This window comes from Coturnix japonica, chromosome 2, assembly GCF_001577835.2.
Source record: "Coturnix japonica isolate 7356 chromosome 2, Coturnix japonica 2.1, whole genome shotgun sequence".
Classification (NCBI taxonomy): domain Eukaryota; kingdom Metazoa; phylum Chordata; class Aves; order Galliformes; family Phasianidae; genus Coturnix; species Coturnix japonica.
The window spans coordinates 31,482,477-31,496,360 of NC_029517.1; the positions used below are offsets into that span (position 1 = coordinate 31,482,477).

At 40.1% G+C, this 13,884-nt stretch overlaps 1 protein-coding gene across 1 annotated transcript in view; it reads right to left on the reverse strand.

Annotated features, from left to right (window-relative positions):
* Positions 1–13,884, reverse strand: part of RFTN1 (raftlin, lipid raft linker 1) — an 86,858-nt gene that overhangs the window by 63,125 nt on the left and 9,849 nt on the right. The gene's annotated exons all lie outside the window — the stretch shown is intronic.

Here is a 13,884-nt window from a genome sequence, read left to right on the forward strand (position 1 = left end):
GGATCCTGCCTTCTAGAACTCCTCTAACAGTGTATTTAGAAGCGATAAGGCTTTCACAGAGTATTGCAAACGACTTGCAAGCACTAGCTCACCGCTGGCACCTAAATGAAGCATGTCACTGCCAAACACACCACATCACTTCAGCTTGGCAGGAAGGCTTGAGAGAAAGCCAAAGAGTAGTGGAAAAGGCTGTTAAAAGTTAACAAAGCACTTCCCAAAAGTACTGTTTTGTTTTTTTAAGCAAGTCTGCTAGAGCATGGGTGATGGATTTACTACAGGAAAAAGTTTTTCTTGGCTTAAAAATACGCCTTGCTTTTTTTGCTTGGAGCAAATTTTCCTGTCACTCTCTAGAATCTGAACTCCTACTCCCTTGTTTCAGTAAAAAAATGCGGCCCTTTTCTGTTTTAAGTGAAGAATTCCCACACAGTGATACTGATAGCATGCGAATCTATTGTTTAATATGGGTCATGGGAAAACGGAACCAAAATCAACTATCACGGGAATGGAACGACTAAAGGAGGATTACGATCATTTATTTCTTAGTTTGCAATAAGATAATTGTTGCCATTACTTTGAAAAATATCAAAGCATTTCCGCCAGTGCTTACGAGAAAGCATCATTTTATCTTTATTGTGTAAAAGCACATTTAAAGCACTTGCTGTAAAGACACCATACCCTCGAAGCCACCAAACAGTGAGTTAATGAAGTTATTACAGCCTAAGCCCAAAGTAGTAAGTGCACACAATGGTGATGCAGCAGATGCCCTGTCCAAGACAGATGGGACTCTTTGACAGTAGAAAGATGCGAGGCTGGTCTCTTTTCAGTAGTGCGTGGGGATAGGACTAGGGGTAATGGGATGAAACTACAGCATAGGAAGTTCCGCATGAATGTGTGCAAGAACTTCTTTACAGTGAGGGTGACGGAGCACTGGAACAGGCTGCCCAGGGAGGTGGTGGAGTCTCCTTCTCTGAAGATATTCAAGACCCGCCTGGACGCCTACCTGTGTGACATGGTGTAGGGAGCCTGCTTTGGCAGGGGGTTGGACTCGATGATCTCTAGAGGTCCCTTCCAACCCCTACAATTCTGTGATTCTGTGAAGATAGCAATTATAAGGCATCACGGAGACAATCTTGAGATCTAAACCCTTCTTTGCACTTTGGACAGGTTCCCTTTCAGGTGGTTAGTGACAGCAAAAAGGAAATAGTTTCATAAATCTCACTGATACAATAATAAATACAGAAGTAAATAAACAGGTCAAATCCTCAGTTCCTATTGTAAGGAATATAAAATACATTCTAAGTGTGGCACAGTAATGGATAAAAAAGCATAGTGCCTCTATGCCATGGCTGATATAGTTTTCTCACTGTTCCTAACCCAAAAAAAGGTCACAAGTGGCCTCAAGGGGGTCCAACTTCTAATCATGTGCCAGTCAATGCTCAAGGTGCTTTTGCCTCCACACATCACAAGGTGTAATCTGCAAAATAGAGAGTCAGTCACTTCTAGAACCTGTCAGGACAAGAAGAACCAGACCTGTTACTCTCTTAATAACAGAACGTCGCTGGTAAAACAGTCGCCTCACATGGCCAGGATCCTTAAATATTGACTAAGACTTATTTAAAAAGAAAATGAGGTGGCCTGAGTTTCCATCAGTAGCTCTGGAAGGGTTTTGTGGAAATATCTGCTGATGAGCAGACCAATCTTTCCCCAGAATTTACCGTAACAAAAAAGAACAAACAACAAAGCCAGCAAGAAGTACAAAAATGCAGCTTGACAACAAAATCTTAGAATTATAAAGTATTTTATTCTTTCTCTTTATCCAAGAGTGAACACATGGTGAAGAACAATGAAAATAATCCCAAAGAATATGTACAATTTCATCTATTCGATCATTTGAAAGGCTTCATCAAGGCATTCAACCCAGCTGGAAGAATCGGGTAGAAGAAGGACTGCAGAGAAAGGCAGATGCTCCATCGGAGCTGAGCATCCCTCAGTAAATAAACAACATAAACAAAAAAAAACCCAATTCTGACACCGTTCCAAACTCTACAAGACAATAAGATAACAAAAGAACATTTATTCTGTCACTCTTTTCGTTCTTTTGTTCTGTGATTTGAGATAAAAGTAGATGCTCTTTTTTTATTTTTTTTTTTTTTGCTTACTAATAATCTGTGCAATAATTGCTAGTGAATTAACCCATGCAATTTAGCACTATTTGTCAATTCTTCTATCAGTTATCATTAAGAAGTTCATGGAAAAAATTGTTCAAATAAAAGAACGCCAATAAAGGGCTCAGCAACCAAGGAACTACAGCAGAAGACTGATGTTTATTTATATTTCCCCAGTAATGTCTTGGCTTATCTCTAACTTTATCAAAATTCCATCTATTCATTTGTAAACCTCATATCACATTCTCTTTTAGATTTAAGGCCTTTTATCAATTCATTTGGAAACATATGGCATCTTTAGGACTTCTCACATCCTTGATGTCTTTAATATTTTATGTACCATGTAGCACGCAGAAGCTTCTGTATTCTCAGACAGAGATGAACTCTTTCAACTGATGACTGAGACAGGTAATATTACTGAGATAGGTAATATTTTTGCAGTTCTTAGCTCATCTGATGACTGTCAAGCCTGTCTTTAGAGCATTGATCAAGAGCCACGGCTCACAGCAAAGGCTTAATGAGATTCTCCTCTTCTTGAAAAGGACTGTTTCTTTCAGCAAGTCTGCAGCTAATCAGTGCAAGTCTCAAGTTGAGAGCATGATTATTGGGGGGGGAAGAGGTGGGGAGAAGGAAAGGAAGGAAGCTGAGAGTCCTTTACAGTTTTAACTATACAATGCTCAGCTTATATGAGCAAGCAGGCTCTGCAACAAAAGGGGGGGGGGGGGGAAAAAAAAGGAAAAAAAAAAACCAACCAAAAAAAAAAGCCTTAAACTTGCAGGTTTTGTACAGGACCTTACTACAATGCCAGGGTTACCATTTACCTCTAAAAGCCATATTGGTTAGATATAGTGACTTACATAGCACCTTGCATCTGGGAAACCTCTATACGCTGCTGCTCACCTTAGGTTTATTACAGTACAGAGTGTCACAAGTATCAAGTCATTTGCTAAAGCCTGACTGCAGACATAAACCAAGAGTTTGCTGGGCATGCATTCTTGTCACAGGAAGTAAATAGCAATTTTATGCAGTAATTACAATACCTGGACTCTTCTCAGGTGCAGGATATCCCAGATTTGTATGACAACAAAATCACTATGATTGTGTTTAATGCTTACGCTACAGGGCAAAATCAATATAACACATGCTAGAGTTTTGCCATACCTGAACTACTACCAGAGGAGCTTGTTTGGGAACTGGAAACAAGACTAGCACGATGCTCGGTAAATGCCACTAAGTTTGTGTCCTCCATACAAACAAGGGAACATTTTCCAGACTGCCTCTTTACTTAAAGATAAAAATTTAGATGAGTTGACCTCGATGATCTCTTGAGGTCCCTTCCAAACCCTGCAATTCTATGAATGCAGTCTGGAGGCTGCATCAACCTTTACCAGCTTTGTAATGTTAAGAGTGTAAGGCAGTGATTTTCAAACAGGATTTCACCAAGATATTACATTGGATAGATCTGAAATTGCTGCAGACTGACCACGAACTGGTAAACAGGGGTTGCGTGTACCTGGAACTCACTCAACATTAAACTGATGTTTACTAATGGAACTAATGTTAACTAATGGTAACTACTGGAAAAAGGTGCGTTATGGCGAGCCCAGATGAGCTGTTTACTTGGCAGTACATTTGCATATTATACAGACAGAATACTTATTAGGCTACATAATACACACACATGTAGGCACTGAAAAGCAAAAGAGAAACGATGGTCTTATGCAGATAATAATTACCATGGATATTTTCTCTATAGGAAGTCAAGGTAAAGAAAATGCAGGTCAGGCATTCACACAAAATCCATGGAAATGCCTAAGAAGACTCGCTTCAACTACAATTAACACTTGAAACGCAATTATTCAAGTCTGCAAGCTACATTATTTTGCTGAGTGCAATATTCATAACCTTAATTTAAATTGTAGTCACAATTACGCTTGTTGCTAAAGCAACAATTCTACCTATTTACAGAACTCAACAAAGAAGATGAGAAATTGTGCCACTTCCATGCACAACCGATACAACAGATTCAAGCCATCTGAACGTTCTCGGGTTATCCTACAGAAAAAAAATATAAATTGAACGCTGAACTTCCCTAGAAATAATGCCATTTTAAGGTTTAAAGTAACCTTCCACTGCTCAGTAACAAAACAAGTCTAATACTCAGAAGTTGTTTATCATTATATTTTCAGATTTAAAAACAGAACAAGTCAACGTGAAAGATCCGAAAGGGGTCTGAACCCAGAAACACAGGTTGTCTTCTTCAGTCCAAGACTATGTGTATGCATACAATGCTATGGGTCCTATTCATGCAGGATCAACAGCAAGATGACAGCCACACTCCCTCACTGGGTTTCACTTGTATTAACTCAACATGAAGGCATACCTCCAGCAACTGAAGACTCTCAAAAGTGAAAACCCATGCAACATCACATCTTCTCTTGTTACTTAACAAATCAAATGATATCTGTCTCTCCATTTTTACTGTCACCCATCACCCTCAAGGTTTTCCAGTTCATGTGTTCAGCTTCACCTATCTTTTAATATTCTTTCCCTATTTTATCTGCTCTACTTACCCTTCATGCCCTCCCCCTGAACACTTTGGCACCTCTTTCAGCACCTTCCATTTTACGACAGAACCTTTCCTCCTGCTGTCCTTTCTTCAGAATGTCACCTATCACTCAGAAGATCCAGCACAGTCCCACGCAGGACATTAAGGAAACAACACTGCTTGTCAGCCCCTACCAAGGGAAAGCCAAAGCTTTTCTGGCATGAGCTAATTCAGTGACATTATCTGGAGTTCACAACGCAATGAATGCCTCCAGGTACAAGAGGACTAACTGTCATGTAAAGTCCTCTCAGGCTTCCTGACAGAGATTGATCCGGCTTTGAGGCCCTTGCTCCTGAAACCATGGAGGGTACTGACTTGCTTTTACTCCCCATTTCAGCATGCAGATACAGTGTAATCCCATCATGCCCAAACTGGGCTCTGCTGATGGGATACCCTTCTGACCACGCCAGTCCAGAATGTCTGGTAGCACGCATGAAAAAGCAGGAACAGAAATGAACCAGGAACAGAAGTAAGAACAGAGATTAAACTGGCTTCTGCATGTGAAATCTCTTTACAAGCATCACTGGCAGAGACAATGACAAGGTGTTGTCATTTGCATGAAGAAGAAACAGAGACAAAAATGCACCTGCCTCAGAAGAAGGGCTTGCAAGCCAAAAAACTGACATTTGTCAGATACCTTTCCTCGCTGTGAGGACATGCAGTGGGATGTTCCATTTACAGGAGCAAACCATATCTTGTCCGAAGGAAAATCCTCAAAACACCATGAAGAAGCAGCTGCCCCAGTCTGGCAGCAAACCCCTTTTGCACCACAGTACTAGATTAAGATATGCGCACTCAGACACTGACCAGTGCTGAGCCAATGCGGGCACACCAATAAACAGGTAGTGTGAAACAGCTAAATGTCCACAGTCCCTGTGATAATGGAGATTCTTTGCTCTTCAGATAGGATGATTAGAAAAATGAATGCAAACAGAAACAATCCCTCACAATCAAAGTACATCTGCTCAGCATTTTCTTTTCAGTACAGTTAAGAAAAGTGACTTCTCAAGGTAAAGAAGAGCTGACGGCAGCAGTTCTTCTTTTCTCTCAAGGAGGTATCCTTCACTCAGGATTAACAACTCCAAATCTTTCATTTGCATGAGAATTTAGAAAACCAGAAACACTTATTTACAAAGTAAATCACGAAGAACTTCATTAAAATATTACGCGGATTTTGTATATCATGTTATATCTTGCTGATGTCAAGGAATTTGTAGTAACGAGTCACACAAAGACTAAACAAGTTACTATAGAGATCATGCCTAATCACATCTCTCCCATAACAAAGCCATGAGACACTTACTATTTAAAGTTACAAGTCACTGTGTGATCTCCTGTTCCAGTTAAACACAGGGGAAGTTTTGTTTCTGAGGAAAAAAAGGATTAGGATCCTCTGACTTAAAGTATTTCGTCACTGGACCAGAAAGGCCTGTCTGCCAGCCTCGCAGTCTGCCAAATCTGGCTCCTCGGCTCTGGAGCAGCATCAGGAGATGAAAAACACATTAAAACTGGAAAAATGTGCAAAGCCAGAGGCAAAAGAAAAGGCCACTCAGAACTATCACGTGCAATTCCTTTAGCTGCTGCTGGGATGGAAAAGTTTCTTGGAAGTTCAGAGCTCTTTTTAGCTAGATCTGCAACTATTTTTCCCTTATGTGAGTAAATTACAATTAACATTCATTTGCGTATGACGTATGGTATGTATCTTATTGTAAGAATTCAGTAATTACATTAAGAAGAAGCTCTGGCTAGCGGAGTGCAGAGTAGATACAGTCAACAACTGCATTGTAAGAATGGAGTGCTGGAGCTACCCATTTTTAAATCTAAGAACAGATGTGGACTAGCAAAGTTAACACAAACACGGCTATATCAACACCCATATTTTTTTCCACAGTGGAGCACGCATGAATAGAAAACATCTTGCAGATATTCCTTCCCTTCCTCATCTATTCTGCATATGCCCACACTGACTGCCCAGCTGGATATGCAGAATCCAAGTGGAGAAAATGCCTGTTCCATAGCTAGGTTGAGAGGTAAGGTGATGGATGAGATTCCAGAGAAGCACCTAAAATAAATCTTTTTTTTCTAATCACAATCTGAAAATACTGGTCTAAAATACACAGTAAGCACATTCTTCAACGTATCTGAGATTTCTAATGCAATTATCATATCGTATCTAAGTTTCCAGCTAGCCTATTTTAATACAGAATAGCAGTGCCACAGTTCAGATGAGCCTTCAGAAGAGCAGGCCATACCTGCAACTGTACTCCATAAGCCTTTTGATAAAGCTCTTCCTACTTTCTGTTGTGGGGCAGAACAGAATTAAGTACAGTCATAAAGCAAAATCTAATAAGACTGCATGTTTATATCTGTATGTATTACCCATCTTGATAAACGTGTACACGATACATACAGGTGCATACATTTTACATACACATACACATATCTGTACAACAGTAACACCAGATACAGTCTACCATAACAAAGCTCAATATAAATTATTGAAAGCAAGCCTTCATTTAGAAACTGGAATTTATCTTACAGGTTTTACTTAAGGTTTGGATCTTTAGTTAGAAGCAAACAATAGTAAAGAAGTTCAAGTTATTTCTAGCAGTTCTATAAGCAATTAAATTTACAGTGTAATTCATTACATTTATTAAACTCCTAACACAGGGAATGAGCCCTTTATGCCAAATTGCCAGTTTCCCAAGACATACCAGTAAGTTTTACAACCTGCTACCAGCACCGACATTTCATTTTGCTGCAACTTAAAGTGGCAAGTCCTGAAAGATTTCATACTACAGACTGCAATTCACTTGGAAGAAAATACCTGTACACTTTAGGGAAGCCAAAAGAAATAATTTCTTCATGTTTGCATTAATGGAGCAGACTGAAGACCAGACCAAGCAAAGTCCTTGTGCTGATTTTATCATGTACATATTTTCAAGTTCATACCACCAATCTAAGTTGAATGGGATCTGCACCTGGACCAAGCTGAAATGAAAGGGAATCATCAGCAGAATCTGAACTACACAGGAGTAGTTCATTGGCCTTTTTTGCTCACCATCTTACTGCTCGTAACATGCTATTCATCTCTCAAACAACGTTTTAGTCTGTGGTACATGATCTATATGCAGTCTGGTTCAAGCTCTCACATCACATTAAAAACCTAGCAACGTTTTGCCTTGCTAATTTTATTTCATCACTCCTGAGGACAAAATGACGGTAACAAACCTGGGCAACTGGAAATACAAAACTGGAATGCTAATTTCATTTATGTTCCTTTGCTTACAAAATTGAAAACAGGAAATTAAATAAATTCGCCAATGGGGAAACAATTGCTTTTACTAGTCTTAAATCAAATCAAAACACCTGCAAACAGTGGGTCTTTTTCAAGAGATAGGGCAGCTTGCTCAAAGAAGGGTTTCAGGTTTGTTTGTTGGTTTTTTTCTCCTGCTCTCAAATGAACGGTGAGGAGAAACAGAAAGCAGAAACAAGGCACAAATAGCTACTTAATTCAATATAAAATTTACCAATAGGAAGCGACGGTAAGCACTGATGTAGATAACAAAAATTATGTTCTACAATGAACAGAACTGCCGGCACACAAATACAGGAAAACATAAAATTCTATGGGAATTATGCCTTCCCTATCCCCAGCTTGCACACTTTCCACTGTGTGGCTCATTTTAAGTTATAATTACATATTTCCCATGTTTTTTTTATTAATTTAACCTCGCAAGCTGCACACAACTAAAATGTAACCTTAAAGTAAGAGCACGTCCATACTTGAATGCCACTTTAACTTTTGACTCTAATACAATTGTTTTCTTTAATGAATGTTCACTAACACATTATACGCACCTTTATTAGAGAAGAAATACGAATCAAACAGAAGCCCAGCCATACCAATCATAATAAAACCTTAACAGATTTCCTTTAGTAGCAAAACTGTCCCTAAATATTATTATAGAATATCCAAAAGCCGGACAGAATGGGAAGGCTAGATACACTTTCAAATTCATATTTATAAATATGGAATATATGCATACATATAAGAATATGGACATATGTATAAAAATGCCTCAAATCATAACATTTTGGCTTGACAATACAGCCCTTGGGCAGCAACACTTAAGCAAAAAGAACAGGGTGGAAATGTTGAAATATAACTAATAACCTTACTTTTTTTCAATTGTCACTTTGATTCTCTTTTTTTCCCCACTTGAGAAATAAATTATTGACAATAAGGATCAAAACCATATGCCCTTGTATTCACATTATGTCTTCAGGACTTCTCTGGGACATGTGAAGTACTGTTACTATTCATTCCATCAGTCAAAACATCTGGATTTTAGTGGTTTTATAGCACAAATGGCTTGTTCAGAGTATAGCCTTTCCCCGTTTAAAAAAAAATTTATATCTCCATTTCATTCTCATTGTATGGCTTGCTTATGTTTCATGCCAACTTTCTTCAAGGCCAAAAGCTGTCATAACTCATCAGGCCAATGAATTACTGTAGGAACCTAAAGCAAAGCAAAAAAAAATAAAGAAAACAACAAAAAGAAAAAAAGATCCAATCAAGTCAGTTAAAACAAATAAAGAAACAAAAGCCCTCCGCAGTAATCTGAGGAGAAGGGAGGAGATAAATGTCTGGGATTCCTTGCTTCTCTCAGAAGGTCATCATAACCGAAAAGAGGTAGGAGAAAGGAAACAAAAGACAAAGAAGAGGCAGAGCCTGGTTTCTCTACGATCCATCAGTCCAAGTGGATTTCTCTAAACTAGGAAGATTAGGTCAGAACAGGGCAGGAGCACAGATTATTTAAACATTCCTCTTTCAAATCAAATAACAACCCAAACAATCAATGTTATCCCATTTGTCAGCATTTGCCCTCTTTGCCACTTACCTTCTACTTCCAGTAAAGCAGAAACGCATGGCACCTTGGAGATGTAAGGGATAAGATGATCACTAATCACTTATTCTTCTCTTTTACAGAGAGAAATGCAAAATACACAAATTATTTTGTTGTGGTTTTTTATTTGTTTTAAATACAGGAGTTATACAATTTTTTGTATTTTTTCCAGTAAAAGTCTGTGGTTTACACACACAGATAGCAATTTGTCACTTCTGGCTTTGTGGCAAAAGGTTTTACTGGAACATTAACCCTAATGTTACCATCTTCTGCTCCCATCAAATTCTTCGTTGTTATAAAATCCAATTATTGTCGCTTAGCATTTCTATCATCTTAACACATGACAGAAGGCATCCAGTTGAACTACTCTAAAGCAAGACTTGGCCAGCAGGGAGCTTGAGAACATTCAACCTGCAGACAGAGCCAAGGAGAGCAGGTTGTGAACCAAGCACACAGCCTCTGGGCGGGCTTGCTGGCAGCTCAGACATGTCACCACTGGAGCAGCAGGTCCTTCAAAACCCAGGGAACAGCAGGAAAGGGAAGACTGGTTAGCAGACACTGCAAAGTAAGCATGAGAAAAGCAGCACACCCTCCTCATGGTTGTAAGATGCCTTCATAAAGTGCTCCTCGTTCCTCCAGAACTCACTTGCGCTAGGTGGAAACCTTACAAGAATCACACTTGATCAAGCAATTCATCACATCTAAGGGTTCTATTCTGAAAAACCGTGAGGATTAACAGTATTGTGGCACATGGTGGAAACTGATGAGTTTTTCATAGCCTGCTTTCCTTAAAAGCTTGGGCAATCTTTCTGTGGACACTCCACTTTTTAGTACATCAATCTCTTAACACTGGGAGATGTCAGACTTGCACCCATAATTCAGCATTTTGCATGCATGTATTATTTATACGGTACTTAAATAAGACATCAAACACTATTTTCCACTGGACATCTGCTACAGCACACAGCAAGGCTCAAGTCTGGAAGTGAATAAAAACTTATGATGTATAATAAAGGAGCATCCTTCCGCAAATTCTTTCAGCTGTGCGTGTCAGAAGGTAACATATAACGAAAGACAGAAAGAAAAGGTAAGTTTCTGGCTAACAGCAGAGAAATGACCAGCAGGATGGTACTTTATCCCTGCTTTCAGCACAGTGATGCTAATGGAACGAGCGCGTGACAATACCAACTGATTTAAAGGTCCCGTTTCTTCCAGACTGTGCACACCCCACACTTACATCAACTCCAGAATCTGTCAGACCTTTCCACAGAACGCTGTTCTAAGAGAAGATAACCAAACACATCTGCACAGCCTTCTGCCAGATCCATAAATTCAGGGGTTCACAGAGATTACAGAAGGTGAGAGAGAGGACCAGCATTCTCCCACTTACAGGAACAGAAAACCCGCATCCACTTCACTGCCTATTGAACTGTGTTTAAAACAGACATAACATTCTGGAAATGGTCCCTGATCTTCTAGATACTGGATTTGAGAATACATGATCAAACTGCGATCAGCATCCACACTTATGCCTGGAGTCAATGAGAGCTGTTTTCAGAATACATGAACAAACACTAAGGACTTGGAAAACTTCAGCTGTGTATTAGCTTCCATTTGCAAAGAAGAGATCATCACAACCTCTCCCCATTTAGATTAAATTGTTGAAAGAGATACAGGTATCAGAGCAGTAAACATAACAGAGAAGTCTCAGATAAATGAGTAACTGCCTTCAGAGCCAGATCCACTACTGTACTAAATAAGGCCCAGAGTAACAATGCAGTAAAATACTACACACTCATAATTCACCAGGGCTTATTCTAAGAACCAAATGAAGCAGAAAACCTATGGAAAAGATGATGTCAGGGTATATATGTGCTGAGAGGACTAAGGTGGGTTCACAGAAGACGGACTTCAAAATCCAATTTTTTTTTAACCCAGCCGAGAGCAATTTGTTTTTAGAAACACCTGAATCCACGCAGGCATAGGTAAAACATTCATCATTATCTTTGGCTATCTGCAAAGGTTATTTCTGAGCAAAAATATAAAGGAACCAGCCATTCTCTCACTACTGAGAAGAATATCCTAAACCTGGTGCAATGGGATGTGAGCCTTCGTACAGCTGACACAAACAGGGGGAGCTGCACAGCTGTGGGCTGTCACCCTGCTCATCCCCAGAGAACGCAGCCATGGGTGATACTGAGGGGATACTGAGCAGAACCACAGCTCCATTTCCTCCCCTTCTGCCCACCTGCTGGCATCTTCAGAGACCAGGGCGATGGGGACACAACATGCCAAATCAGAACACAGTCAGAGCCAAACAGCTTATACTCTCCAGAGTGCCAAAAAATTTGATACAAGTTCTTCTAGTCACAATGTCTCTAAAACCACTTCTCCTAAAATCTAGGGTGAGTGAGAAAAACCTACAAATGTGCTTTGTAACAAACTTATCCACTTCACTAGACTTACAGAGTCCGGGTTTAATTCTTTGCTCTGTGCCTCAGGGAAGTCACATGGCTGCTGCATGTGCTGGTTCCTCAGCACACAATGGCACAGACACAGAATCACACAGAATCACAGAATGATGCGGGTTGGAAGGAACCTCAAGGATCATGTAGTTCCAACCCCCCTGCCTGGCAGGGCCACCAAACATACACATTTACTAGATCAGGTTGCCCAGGGCCCCGTCCAACCTGGTCTTGAACACCTCCAAGGACGGGGCATCCACAACCTCCCCTGGCAGCCTGTTCCAGGGCCTAACCACTCTCCTAGTGAAGAACTTCCCCCTAACATCCAACCTAAATCTTCCCTCTTTTAACTTAAAACCATTTCCCCGTGTCCTGCTATTGTCAGCCCTTTTGAAGAGTTTACTCCCCTCCTGGGTGTAGGTTCCCTTCAGGTATTGAAAGGGAACACACTTCATGAGGAACCAGGAGGGTGTGCACACGAACGCTTGTGAGGCATTCACACAGAGCTGGGATGAACATCAGAGAAAAGCCCATACAAAATGCCAGTATTCCTTTTCACTAATTCCATCTCAGTAAAAAATGTCAAACTACCACACAACAGAAACTCCAGCTGTTCACTCTGAAAAAAAAAAATAAGCAAATGTGGAAACAATTGAAACACAAATATGAAAAAAATAAATAAAACACTAATTTCTCTACAATTGGTTTCGTGCTCTCGGTAACAGCAGGACGATCCCAGTTAGCACTACAACAAATGGAAGAATCTGAAAGAATGAAAGACAGGCACAAAGCAAAGTCTGCAAAAGCAAATCTCTCTGTTCTCACACTGCCTGCAAAATCACACTCCTGTCCAACCACCTACTCCACACCTCCAGCTTTTCCAATCACAAGCCCACTCACATGTTTGGGAAGACAACACACTCGCATTACCCTGAGTCAAACGTGCTGAACACACAGCGTGAGGTGGCACACAAAACAATGTACTTGCAACTCTTTGTCTAGCACAGAGAGAGACCTACCGTCACCTCTTCCCCGGACCTAACTTGCAAAACATGAAGTAGCAGCATAGTGCAGGGCAAAGCATGGAGGCTCTACATGGCATTCAGCCAGCTGGCTGTAACAGATTTTGGTACTGTGTTGGTTTATATATAGCAAGAAGCAGGTCCCAGCCTTCTGCTCAAGCTTCAGATTTCCAAATGGTGTGAGGAGTAATTGCTTGCAGAACAGGCTAATTTTGAAGTGAAAGAGGGCACAGGCGATAGTGTGAGCAATACTGGCAGAGAAGCTTGATGTCAATCAGCAAGGAAAGAAATGAAATATCTGCAGATTGCCATACGAATTAAAGCAAACTACTTCAGATCTCAGAAAAGGTAAAAATGGCATGAGACTGGACCGTTACTCCTTTCATGTACTAGATCTTCAGTGCCTCTCATAATTCCGTTTTCACCCACATGAAACAACCTACAGGTGTTCGTAACCACGTAAGAGTTATCTAAGATAAGTTTGCAGAACTGAAAACACTGACTTCAGCCTCTCAAAATACTCCTGAGAGAGCACAGGGAGCCGAAAAGAAAAAAGAGCAATAAAATATGGAACATACCAGACTTGAATCACTTTACCATCTGAAACTTGAATAAAATGCAAATTGAGAAAATGAAAATACATCCTTAAGAGTAACCAAGGAAAAAACAACCAACAAAACATGAGTAAAAAGAATCTAAAAGCTGAGAACCTGC